Genomic DNA, 12,147 nt, shown 5'->3' with positions numbered 1-12,147 from the left:
CGAGCACCGTTTCACGCATCCTCGTAGTGCCTTTTTCTGGCACTTCTCCGGGTGCTACCTGCTTCAGTGAGGGCTCCTTGTCTTGCTCGACGTCCCCTCTCTCTGCAGGTCCAATTTGCGACCTCCTGGTCCCTCCTGGGCCCCAGCAGCGTCCAAAAACGCCAAACGCACGATTTGCGTGTAGCAAGGCTTGTTGGCGTCCATCCGGCGGGAAAACACTTCTGCACGACTCTCCAAGGCGTGGGGGATCCATCCTCCAAAGGGGAAGTCTCTAGCCCTTGTCGTTCCTGCAGTATTCACAGTTCTTCAGCCTAGTAAGAGCTTCTTTGCACCAACCGCTGGCATTTCTTGGGCATCTGCCCATCTCCGAGCTGCTTGTGACTTTTGGACTTGGTCCCCTTGTTCCACAGGTACCTTCAGACAGGAATCCATCGTTGTTGCATTGCTGATTTGTGTTTTCCTTGCATTCTCCCTCTAACACGACTATTTTGTCCTTAGGGGAACTTTGGTGCACTTTGCACTCACTTTTCAGGGTCTTGGGGAGGGTTATTTTTCTAACTCTCACTATTTTCTAATAGTCCCAGCGACCCTCTACAAGGTCACATAGGTTTGGGGTCCATTCGTGGTTCACATTCCACTTTTGGAGTATATGGTTTGTGTTGCCCCTATCCCTATGTTTCCCCATTGCATCCTATTGTAATTATACATTGTTTGCACTGTTTTCTAAGACTATACTGCATATTTTTGCTATTGTGTATATATATCTTGTGTATATTCCCTATCCTCTTACTGAGGGTACACTCTAAGATACTTTGGCATATTGTCATAAAAATAAAGTACCTTTATTTTTAGTATAACTGTGTATTGTGTTTTCTTATGATATTGTGCATATGACACTAAGTGGTACTGTAGTAGCTTCACACGTCTCCTAGTTCAGCCTGAGCTGCTTTGCTAAGCTACCATTATCTATCAGCCTAAGCTGCTAGACACCCTATACACTAATAAGGGATAACTGGGCCTGGTGCAAGGTGCAAGTACCCCTTGGTACTCACTACAAGCCAGTCCAGCCTCCTACATTGGTTGTGCAGTGGTGGGATAAGTGCTTTGAGACTACTTACCACTCTTGTCATTGTACTTTTCATAAGAGAAAAATATACAAAACAAGGTCAGTGTATATACACATAGCCAAAAAGTTTTGCATTTCCTCTTTTCACTCTTTTCTAAGTGCTGAAAAGTACTTCTAAACTTTCAAAAAGTTCTTAAAAGTTTAAAAAGTTTTTTTCTGTCTTTCCAAAAAGTTCTGAAAACTTTTTTCTCTTTGTCTATCACTTTAACTCTCTCTAAAAAAATGTCTGGCACAGGCCAAAAAGTTGAACTGTCCAAACTTGCATATGATCACCTTAGCTGGAAAGGAGCAAGGAGTCTCTGCATAGAGAGAGGTTTGAGTGTAGGGAAGAATCCTTCTTTAGAACTGTTAATTAATATGCTTAGAGTACAGGATAAGGCCATAAGTGCCCAATCTGTAGAAAAAGTAGCTAATGGTTCTCAATCTGATCCAGGGACTCCCCCAGGAAAAGGTTCAGGAAAGAAACTTCTCAGCCTGCCCATTACTAGACAGTCTAGCATAGTTGGTACAGAGGTTGAATCACATCATACTGATGATGTGCTCTCACATTATACTGGTAGCCAAGCTGTTAGGGTGCCCTCTGTAAGGGACAGGTCTCCTTCTGTTCATTCCCATCATACCTCTGTATCTAGAAATGTCCCTCCCACCCACCCTGATGACAGATTGTTGGAAAGGGAGCTCAATAGATTGAGAGTGGAGCAAACCAGACTGAAGCTCAAGAAGCAACAGCTGGATTTGGATAGACAGTCTTTAGAAATAGAGAGGGAAAGACAGAAAATGGGTTTAGATACCCATGGTGGCAGCAGCAGTATTCCCCATAGTCATCCTGCAAAAGAGCATGATTCCAGGAATCTGCATAAGATAGTTCCCCCTTACCAGGAGGGGGATGACATTAACAAGTGGTTTGCTGCACTTGAGAGGGCCTGTGCTGTACAGGATGTCCCTCAAAGGCAGTGGGCTGCTATCCTATGGCTATCAATTACTGGAAAAGGTAGGGATAGGCTCCTTACTGTAAAAGAAAATGATGCTAACAATTTCCAAGTTCTTAAGAATGCACTCCTGGATGGTTATGGCTTAACCACTGAACAGTACAGGATCAAGTTCAGAGATACCAAAAAGGAGTCTTCACAAGACTGGGTTGATTTCATTGACCAGGCAGTGAAGGCCTTGGAGGGGTGGTTACATGGCAGTAAAGTTACTGATTATGACAGCCTGTATAACTTAATCCTGAGAGAGCATATTCTTAATAATTGTGTGTCTGATTTGTTGCACCAGTACTTGGTGGACTCTGATCTGACCTCTCCCCAAGAATTGGGAAAGAAGGCAGACAAATGGGTCAGAACAAGGGTGAACAGAAAAGTTCATACAGGGGGTGACAAAGATGGCAATAAGAAGAAAGATGGTGAAAAATCTCAAGATAAGCATGGGGATAAGGGTAAAACCAAAGATCCCACTTCAAATCTTAAACACTCTTCAGAGGGTGGGGATAAAACAAATTCTTCCTCTTCTTCCCAACCTGCACACATTAAAAAGCCTTGGTGCTTTGTGTGTAAAAACAGAGGCCATAGGCCAGGGGATAAGTCCTGTCCAGGTAAACCCCCTGAGCCTACCACCACTAATACATCAAGCTCTAGTGCCCCTAGCAGTAGTGGTACTAGTGGTGGGACTGCTGGCAACAGTCAAGCAAAGGGTGTAGTTGGGTTCACTTATGGGTCCATAGTGGAAACTGATGTAATCAGTCCCAAGACAGTTTCTGTCACACCTAGTGGCATTGGCCTTGCCACACTGGCTGCTTGTCCCCTTACAATGGATAAGTACAGGCAGACAGTTTCAATAAATGGTGTTGAGGCCTTGGCCTACAGGGACACAGGTGCCAGTTTCACTTTGGTGACTGAAAACCTAGTGCCTCCTGAACAACACATCATTGGACAACAGTATAAGATTATTGATGTCCATAACTCCACTAAGTTTCTTCCCTTAGCTATAATTCAGTTTAGTTGGGGTGGAGTTACTGGCCCTAAGCAGGTGGTGGTATCACCTAGCTTACCTGTAGACTGTCTCTTAGGTAATGACCTAGAGGCCTCAGGTTGGGCTGATGTAGAGTTTTATGCCCATGCAGCCATGCTGGGCATCCCTGAGGAATTGTTCCCTCTCATTTCAAGTGAAATGAAAAAGCAAAGGAGAGAAGGCCTGAAAACTCAGGATCCCTCTCCATCAACAGGTAAAAAGGGTATCACAGTATCCCCTAACCACCCTACCATTCAGGATACTATTCCTGTGGTGGGAGAAACCTCTCCTGGGGTGGCACCTGTTCTAAGGGAATCATCAGCTGGCAAAGCTGGACTCCCTGAGGTGGAAGTACCTCTCTGTGGGATAACTAACATTGGTGAGAAAAACAGCACCATTTTAGTTAACATGGAGCATCCCTCCAACCCTTCCAGAGAAACTTTAGTGCAGAAACCCTGCACTACCTCACAACACTTAGGACAGCATCCCTGCCCTAGTGTGGAGCTCATAGGACAGCATCCCTGCCCTGCTCCAACTCAAGAGAAACAGCATCCCTGTTCTCTCTTCCAGCCAGATGGACAAAGTTTTTGCCCAGCTATGGCTTTTCTGAGACAGCATCCCTGTCTGGCATTTCCATCACTACAAATAGGTTCAGTGGACAATTCCCACTGCTCTAAACTAAAACTTACTGATAGAAACTCTGAAAATACATCTTCACATTGTTGCTTAGCTAAAAAACTTCAAACAGGGTGGTTTACATCCCCACAGGGAAGTAACCATATAGTGGATGATAAAGGGAGTAACCAGTCTATTGCAGAGCTACTCTCTACTTATCACCACTTAGACAATAAAGTCTCAACTGGCCAAGGTTAGCCTTATTGTCCTTCGTTTGGGGGGGGGGTTGTGTGAGAAGGTAGCCTCTTTCTAGCCTTGTTACCCCCACTTTTGGCCTGTTTGTGAGTGTATGTCAGGGTGTTTGTCACTGTTTTCACTGTCTCACTGGGATCCTGATAGCCAGGCCTCAGTGCTCATAGTGAAAACACCATGTTTTCAGTATGGTTGTTATGTGTCACTGGGATCCTGCTGGTCAGGACCCCAGTGCTCATAGGTTTGTGGCCTATATGTATGTGTCACTGGGACCCTGTCACACAGGGCCCCAGTGCTCATAGGTGTGCATGTGTATGTTCCCTGCGTGGTGCCTAACTGTCTCACTGAGGCTCTGCTAACCAGAACCTCAGTGGTTATGCTCTCTCATTTCTTTCCAAATTGTCACTGACAGGCTAGTGACCATTTTTACCAATTTACATTGGCGTACTGGAACACCCTTATAATTCCCTAGTATATGGTACTGAGGTACCCAGGGTATTGGGGTTCCAGGAGATCCCTATGGGCTGCAGCATTTCTTTTGCCACCCATAGGGAGCTCTGACAATTCTTACACAGGCCTGCCACTGCAGCCTGAGTGAAATAACGTCCACGTTATTTCACAGCCATTTTACACTGCACTTAAGTAACTTATAAGTCACCTATATGTCTAACCTTTACCTGGTAAAGGTTAGGTGCAAAGTTACTTAGTGTGAGGGCACCCTGGCACTAGCCAAGGTGCCCCCACATTGTTCAGAGCCAATTCACTGAACTTTGTGAGTGCGGGGACACCATTACACGCGTGCACTACATATAGGTCACTACCTATATGTAGCTTCACCATGGTAACTCCGAATATGGCCATGTAACATGTCTATGATCATGGAATTGCCCCCTCTATGCCATCCTGGCATTGTTGGTACAATTCCATGATCCCAGTGGTCTGTAGCACAGACCCTGGTACTGCCAGACTGCCCTTCCTGGGGTTTCTCTGCAGCTGCTGCTGCTGCCAACCCCTCAGACAGGCAGCTGCCCTCCTGGGGTCCAGCCAGGCCTGGCCCAGGATGGCAGAACAAAGAACTTCCTCTGAGAGAGGGTGTGACACCCTCTCCCTTTGGAAAATGGTGTGAAGGCAGGGGAGGAGTAGCCTCCCCCAGCCTCTGGAAATGCTTTGTTGGGCACAGGTGTGCCCAATTCTGCATAAGCCAGTCTACACCGGTTCAGGGACCCCTTAGCCCCTGCTCTGGCGCGAAACTGGACAAAGGAAAGGGGAGTGACCACTCCCCTGACCTGCACCTCCCCTGGGAGGTGTCCAGAGCTCCTCCAGTGTGCTCCAGACCTCTGCCATCTTGGAAACAGAGGTGCTGCTGGCACACTGGACTGCTCTGAGTGGCCAGTGCCACCAGGTGACGTCAGAGACTCCTTGTGATAGGCTCCTTCAGGTGTTAGTAGCCTTTCCTCTCTCCTAGGTAGCCAAACCCTCTTTTCTGGCTATTTAGGGTCTCTGTCTCTGGGGAAACTTTAGATAACGAATGCATGAGCTCAGCCGAGTTCCTCTGCATCTCCCTCTTCACCTTCTGATAAGGAATCGACCGCTGACCGCGCTGGAAGCCTGCAAACCTGCAACATAGTAGCAAAGACGACTACTGCAACTCTGTAACGCTGATCCTGCCGCCTTCTCGACTGTTTTCCTGCTTGTGCATGCTGTGGGGGTAGTCTGCCTCCTCTCTGCACCAGAAGCTCCGAAGAAATCTCCCGTGGGTCGACGGAATCTTCCCCCTGCAACCGCAGGCACCAAAAAGCTGCATCTCCGGTCCCTTGGGTCTCCTCTCAGCACGACAAGCGAGGTCCCTCGAATCCAGCGACACCGTCCAAGTGACCCCCACAGTCCAGTGACTCTTCAGCCCAAGTTTGGTGGAGGTAAGTCCTTGCCTCACCTCGCTGGGCTGCATTGCTGGGAACCGCGACTTTGCAAGCTTCTCCGGCCCCTGTGCACTTCCGGCGCAAATCCTTCGTGCACAGCCAAGCCTGGGTCCACGGCACTCTAACCTGCATTGCACGACTTTCTAAGTTGGTCTCCGGCGACGTGGGACTCCTTTGTGCAACTTCGGCGAGCACCGTTTCACGCATCCTCGTAGTGCCTTTTTCTGGCACTTCTCCGGGTGCTACCTGCTTCAGTGAGGGCTCCTTGTCTTGCTCGACGTCCCCTCTCTCTGCAGGTCCAATTTGCGACCTCCTGGTCCCTCCTGGGCCCCAGCAGCGTCCAAAAACGCCAAACGCACGATTTGCGTGTAGCAAGGCTTGTTGGCGTCCATCCGGCGGGAAAACACTTCTGCACAACTCTCCAAGGCGTGGGGGATCCATCCTCCAAAGGGGAAGTCTCTAGCCCTTGTCGTTCCTGCAGTATTCACAGTTCTTCAGCCTAGTAAGAGCTTCTTTGCACCAACCGCTGGCATTTCTTGGGCATCTGCCCATCTCCGAGCTGCTTGTGACTTTTGGACTTGGTCCCCTTGTTCCACAGGTACCTTCAGACAGGAATCCATCGTTGTTGCATTGCTGATTTGTGTTTTCCTTGCATTCTCCCTCTAACACGACTATTTTGTCCTTAGGGGAACTTTGGTGCACTTTGCACTCACTTTTCAGGGTCTTGGGGAGGGTTATTTTTCTAACTCTCACTATTTTCTAATAGTCCCAGCGACCCTCTACAAGGTCACATAGGTTTGGGGTCCATTCGTGGTTCACATTCCACTTTTGGAGTATATGGTTTGTGTTGCCCCTATCCCTATGTTTCCCCATTGCATCCTATTGTAATTATACATTGTTTGCACTGTTTTCTAAGACTATACTGCATATTTTTGCTATTGTGTATATATATCTTGTGTATATTCCCTATCCTCTTACTGAGGGTACACTCTAAGATACTTTGGCATATTGTCATAAAAATAAAGTACCTTTATTTTTAGTATAACTGTGTATTGTGTTTTCTTATGATATTGTGCATATGACACTAAGTGGTACTGTAGTAGCTTCACACGTCTCCTAGTTCAGCCTGAGCTGCTTTGCTAAGCTACCATTATCTATCAGCCTAAGCTGCTAGACACCCTATACACTAATAAGGGATAACTGGGCCTGGTGCAAGGTGCAAGTACCCCTTGGTACTCACTACAAGCCAGTCCAGCCTCCTACAATGACATCAGGAAGAGGTGGAATGACCTACGGGGGAAGGTGTGTTCCATGGTATCCAGACACTGGGTAGCTGTACAGAGGACTGGCGGTGGATCCCTACCTCCTTGTCCACAACTTACAACATGGGAGGAGCAAGTCTTGGTGATCATGCATCCTGAGGGCCTCGCAGGAGTAGCAGGAGGACTGGACTCTGGTAAGTCATATCTTTACTATTACATCCCCCCCACTCTACCTACATGCCATCACATACTCCCACCCTCACCCTCACTCCCATGACTCCACCATCTCCCACACACCCCACCATCACAACCCACCACTCCCACAACTAACCCCTGCATGCAACAACAATGCATGGACACCCATCACAGACATGCATGGACACCCATCACCAAAGCATGTCCAATAGAGATACTCACACAGGGCACACAATCACCACTCACACAAGGGCCCAGGCGATAGTGCAAGCACACCCATTGCACAAGATGGCACACAGATAAAATAACAATGCATTTACACCCCAACAGGACCCGTACCCAACGTCACCAGACAGGAGGTGCCAGCCATATCCAGTCCCCCACAGAAGAGGCCCACAGTGACGACAGCATCTCTGCACGCCTAGATCAAAATGACCAGCCTGACCCATCAGGGACCTCTGGACAGTTGGTTCCCCATCCACAGTCCAAAACCACCACAGAACCTCCCCTCTCAGGAAACACCACCACAGCACCCACCCAACGGGACCATGCCACTGTCCCCAGGACACGTCAATCAGCAGTGTGTCCACCACTACAGGGACCCCAGACAACCCCACTAACCCAGGATGAGCAGGAACCTGGGGTCAGTGGCAGTGGGCTAACGGTTCAGGGGACAGAGGCACAGGACAACAGGGAAGCTGGGAGGGCTGCTGTGCGACGGGGGAGGACAGACCCATGGAACCGACCCTCCATGAGGCACTATCAAACATCATGGGAGCATACCACCATTCCCAGGAGACAATGGGCACGGTACTGGCCAAGTTTCAGGAGACCCAGTGGCTGCAGGAGGGACAATGCATGGGGATCAGGGAGGACTTCACCATCATATACACCATCCTGGTCACCATAGCAGGGGTGCTGGCTGACATAGGCAAGACCATGAGGGAGGCAGTGGCACAACAAAGGGCCCCTGACACTAGCCAAATTGAGGAACAGCCCTCCACCTCCGCTGGCGCTAGTGGACAGGAGGCCCGCCACAGGAACAACAGGCCAATAGCACTCCACCCCCTGCAGAAGGAGAACCACCTAGCAAACGGTCCCTGTGATCCAGGCAGAAGACAGAGAACATTGCCAAGACCCCCACCAGGAAATGGGACCCTCCTGATTGTCACCCTTCTGTCCCACTCAGTTACCCTGTCTACCTTGAACTGCCATTACTCCCCTTCCTATGCCCCATTGGACAATGCACCTGTGATACCAAGAGACTGGACTCTACTATGAACGTTCCTCCACCATCACCCCAGCCCCTTGCACATACCCCTATACCAATTAGCGCCTAAATAAACACCCTTTAATCACAAACCATTCTGGAGTCAGATATTTCACAAATGTATTATTATAACATCAGCAACAAATAGCAATGTAAATATTCATTTGCTCATACCAATGTTTGACAGTTGTTGGGCAGCAGTACATATAGCAGAAAGCAGAATGAGGTACCCAGATCTGAAAAATTGAAATCCAAAGTGAACTGTCAGTGTCCATAGACAGAGGTTAAGAGGCAGACTTATACAATGTCCTACAGTATTCAGAAATGTGAGGAGCAGTTACAGTCTCTTACCTGTGTGTCACTGGAAGTAATGCATGATGATGTTCGTTCGGTTGTCACTATCTTCTTCCTCTGCCTCCTCTTCCTCACTGTCCACAGGCTCCACCACTGCCACAAGACCATCATCAGGCTCATCCTCCTGCAGAAAAGGCACCTGGCGTCACAATGCCAGGTTGTACAACATGCAGCATGCCACGATTATCTGGCACACCTTCTTCAGTGAGTAGTATACGGAGCTACCTGTTAGATGAAGCCACCGGAATCTGGACTTCAGGAGGCCGAACGTCCTCTCAATAATACGCCTAGTTCACCAATGTGCCTCATTGTAGCGATCCTCTTCCCTTGTCCTGGCATTCCTCACTGGGGTCAGTAGCCATGAGAGGTTGGGGTAACCAGAGTCACCTGCAAATGTGGAGAGATAACTGTTAGACACACAGTAACCCTTAGGGACTACCACATATCCAGACACCTACTCATACTGTGTGAGGACCTTGGGCTCACCTATTAGCCACACACAGTGCCTCTAGAGTTGGCCCATCACATAAGGGATACTGCTATTCCTCAAAATGTAGGCATCATGCACAGAGCCAGGATACTTGGCATTCACATGGGAGATGTACTGGTCCTCCAAACATATCATCTGCACATTCATCGAATGGTAGCTTTTTCTATTTCTGTACCTTTGTTCATTGCTGCGGGGGGGGGGGGAAATGCCACATGTGTACCATAAATGGCACCAATGATGTTGGGGATATGTCCCAGGGCATGAAAATCAGTTTTCACTGTGTGCAAATCCTCCACCTGGGGGAACACGATGTAGCTGTGCATGTGTTCAGCAGGGCAGACAACACTCTGGTCAACACGTTGGATAACATTGGCTGAGACATCCCTGATGCCATGGTCACTGTTATTTGAAAGGAGCCACTTGCCAGGAAATGGAGCACTGACAGGACCTGCACTAGAGGGGGGATTCCTGTGGGATGGCGGATAGCTGACATCAGGTCTGGCTCCAATTGGCACACAGGTCTTGGATTGTGGCACGATCAAGTCTGTAGGTGATAATGATGTGCCTGTCTTCCATTGTCGACAGGTCCACCAGGGGTCTGTACACCAGAGGATGACGCCATCTCATCATCTGCCCCAGCGGATGTGGCCTATGGAGGAGAACGGTGAGCAGAGGGTCATGTACCACGTAGGTTGCACAAGTGTTTGCAGTAATGTGAGCAAATCCATGTGTGGCGTAGTTAGTCCAAATATCTGCCAAATTGTGCTGTGACACAGTTAGATGTTATGCCATGTTCCCCCCTGAAATGGTGGCTGCCTGTCTTGTGAGGAGGGACAAGGGGAAATGAGGTAACTGCGCTGGCATTGTGCTGCATCGGGGTAGGCGGTCGAAGACCGCCACGCAATTCAGCATTGGTTATCATTGGGCGTTATGGGTTCCAAGAGCCAATGGCAATGTACACCGGTGGTGCCGGTATGCACCGCCGCGGACCTGACTGCCATTTTCTATCTGTTCACTCACTTGATACCTGACCTTCAACAGGAGAGGACCTATACTGCAAGTGCTGCTGTGACCTCAGTCTGGAAGCAACAATGGCTCGAGTGTCTGGGGAAAGGGACCCTGCCTTCACTGCGGAGGAGTTGGACAAACTGGTGGGTGGGGTCCTCCCCCAGTACACGCTACTCTACGGTCCTCCAGACAAACAGGTGAGTACACTGTGAGCATGATGCTTGGGCAAGTGCCTGTTTGGACTGGTAAGGATAGAAGATACATGTGGGGGGGGGGGGGCTGAGGGCTGCATGTGAGGATGGTGAGTGTATGTGCATCAGGGCATGGGTGGGAACTGGTGGGCAATGAGTATGACGGTCCGGACGGGTGAGTAATGTCCTTTCCACCTGTACCGTTCCTCTAGGTCAGCGCCCACCAGAAGAAGGGTATTTGGCGTGCCATCGCCAAGGAAGTGTGGATCCTGGGGGTCTATCGTAGACGGAGCACCCACTGCCGCAAGAGATGGGAGGACCGACATCGCTGGAGCAAGAAGACGACGGAGGCCCAGTTGGGGATGGCCTCCCAACGTGGAAGGGGTGCCCGTCGCACCATGGCCCCCCTGATGTTCGGAATCCTGGCGGTGGCATATCTGGAGTTGGATGGGCGCTTGAGGCCATCACAGCAGCCACAAGGGGGTGAGTACAGTGTCATAAGGCTGACTCTGTGCGCTTTACGAAATGTCTGGGTGGGGGATGTGGGCTGTGGGTTCTCCTAGGCCAGGGCGAACATGGCAGGGTAGGTCCCTTTTTGGGCAGGCTCTGAGGCACTCCAAACCCAATATTTTTAGTGGGCATCCACAACTGGGCAGGCTCCTGTGGGTTCCAGGTGTGCAGCAAATGGTGTTAGGCATTGTACCCCATGGCCTGGTGAATTTCCTACTAACTGGTAGTGCATGGCTAGTGCATAGGCCTGCTCCCTGTGTGCTGTGTCTGCCAGCGGTAGTGGTGTTGTTGGCATTGACCATGTGTGTTCTCTGTCTTTCCCCCCCTTCTTGTTTTGTCACCCTGTCCTTGTGTGCATTAGCATCATCTGGCGGAGGAGCAGAGGCACCAGCAACGGAGGGAGCTGCATTCCACATGGCCCTGGAGGGTGAATTCACAGAGGGTAAAGGCACCAGTGGGACGGAGGGTGAGGGGAGCTCCACAACAGGGACAGGAGGGGATACCAGTGACAGCGACTCCTCCTCCGATGGAAGCTCGCTGGCGGTGGCCGACACCTCGTGCCCACCCCAACAACAGGTACAGCCTCCACCCTCCCAGCAGCCCCTCAGCATGTTTACCGTGCCCGCTTGTAGGAAGGTAGCCTCTTTCTAGCCTTGTTACCCCCACTTTTGACCTGTTTGTGAGTATATGTCAGGGTGTTTTTACTGTCTCACTGGGATCCTGCTAGCCAGGGCCCAGTGCTCATAGTGACGACCCTATGTTGTCAGTGTGTTTAATATGTGTCACTGGGATCCTGCTAGCCAGGACCCCAGTGCTCATACGTTTGTGGCCTATATGTGTTCCCTGTGTAGTGCCTAACTGTATCACTGAGGCTCTGCTCACCAGAACCTCAGTGTTTATGCTCTCTCTGCTTTTAAAATTGTCACTGCAGGCTAGTGACTAATTTGA

Source organism: Pleurodeles waltl, chromosome 9 (assembly GCF_031143425.1).
Source record: "Pleurodeles waltl isolate 20211129_DDA chromosome 9, aPleWal1.hap1.20221129, whole genome shotgun sequence".
Lineage (NCBI taxonomy): Eukaryota > Metazoa > Chordata > Amphibia > Caudata > Salamandridae > Pleurodeles > Pleurodeles waltl.
The sequence above is the reverse complement of the archived record's forward strand: the minus strand, read 5'-3'. Positions refer to the sequence as shown.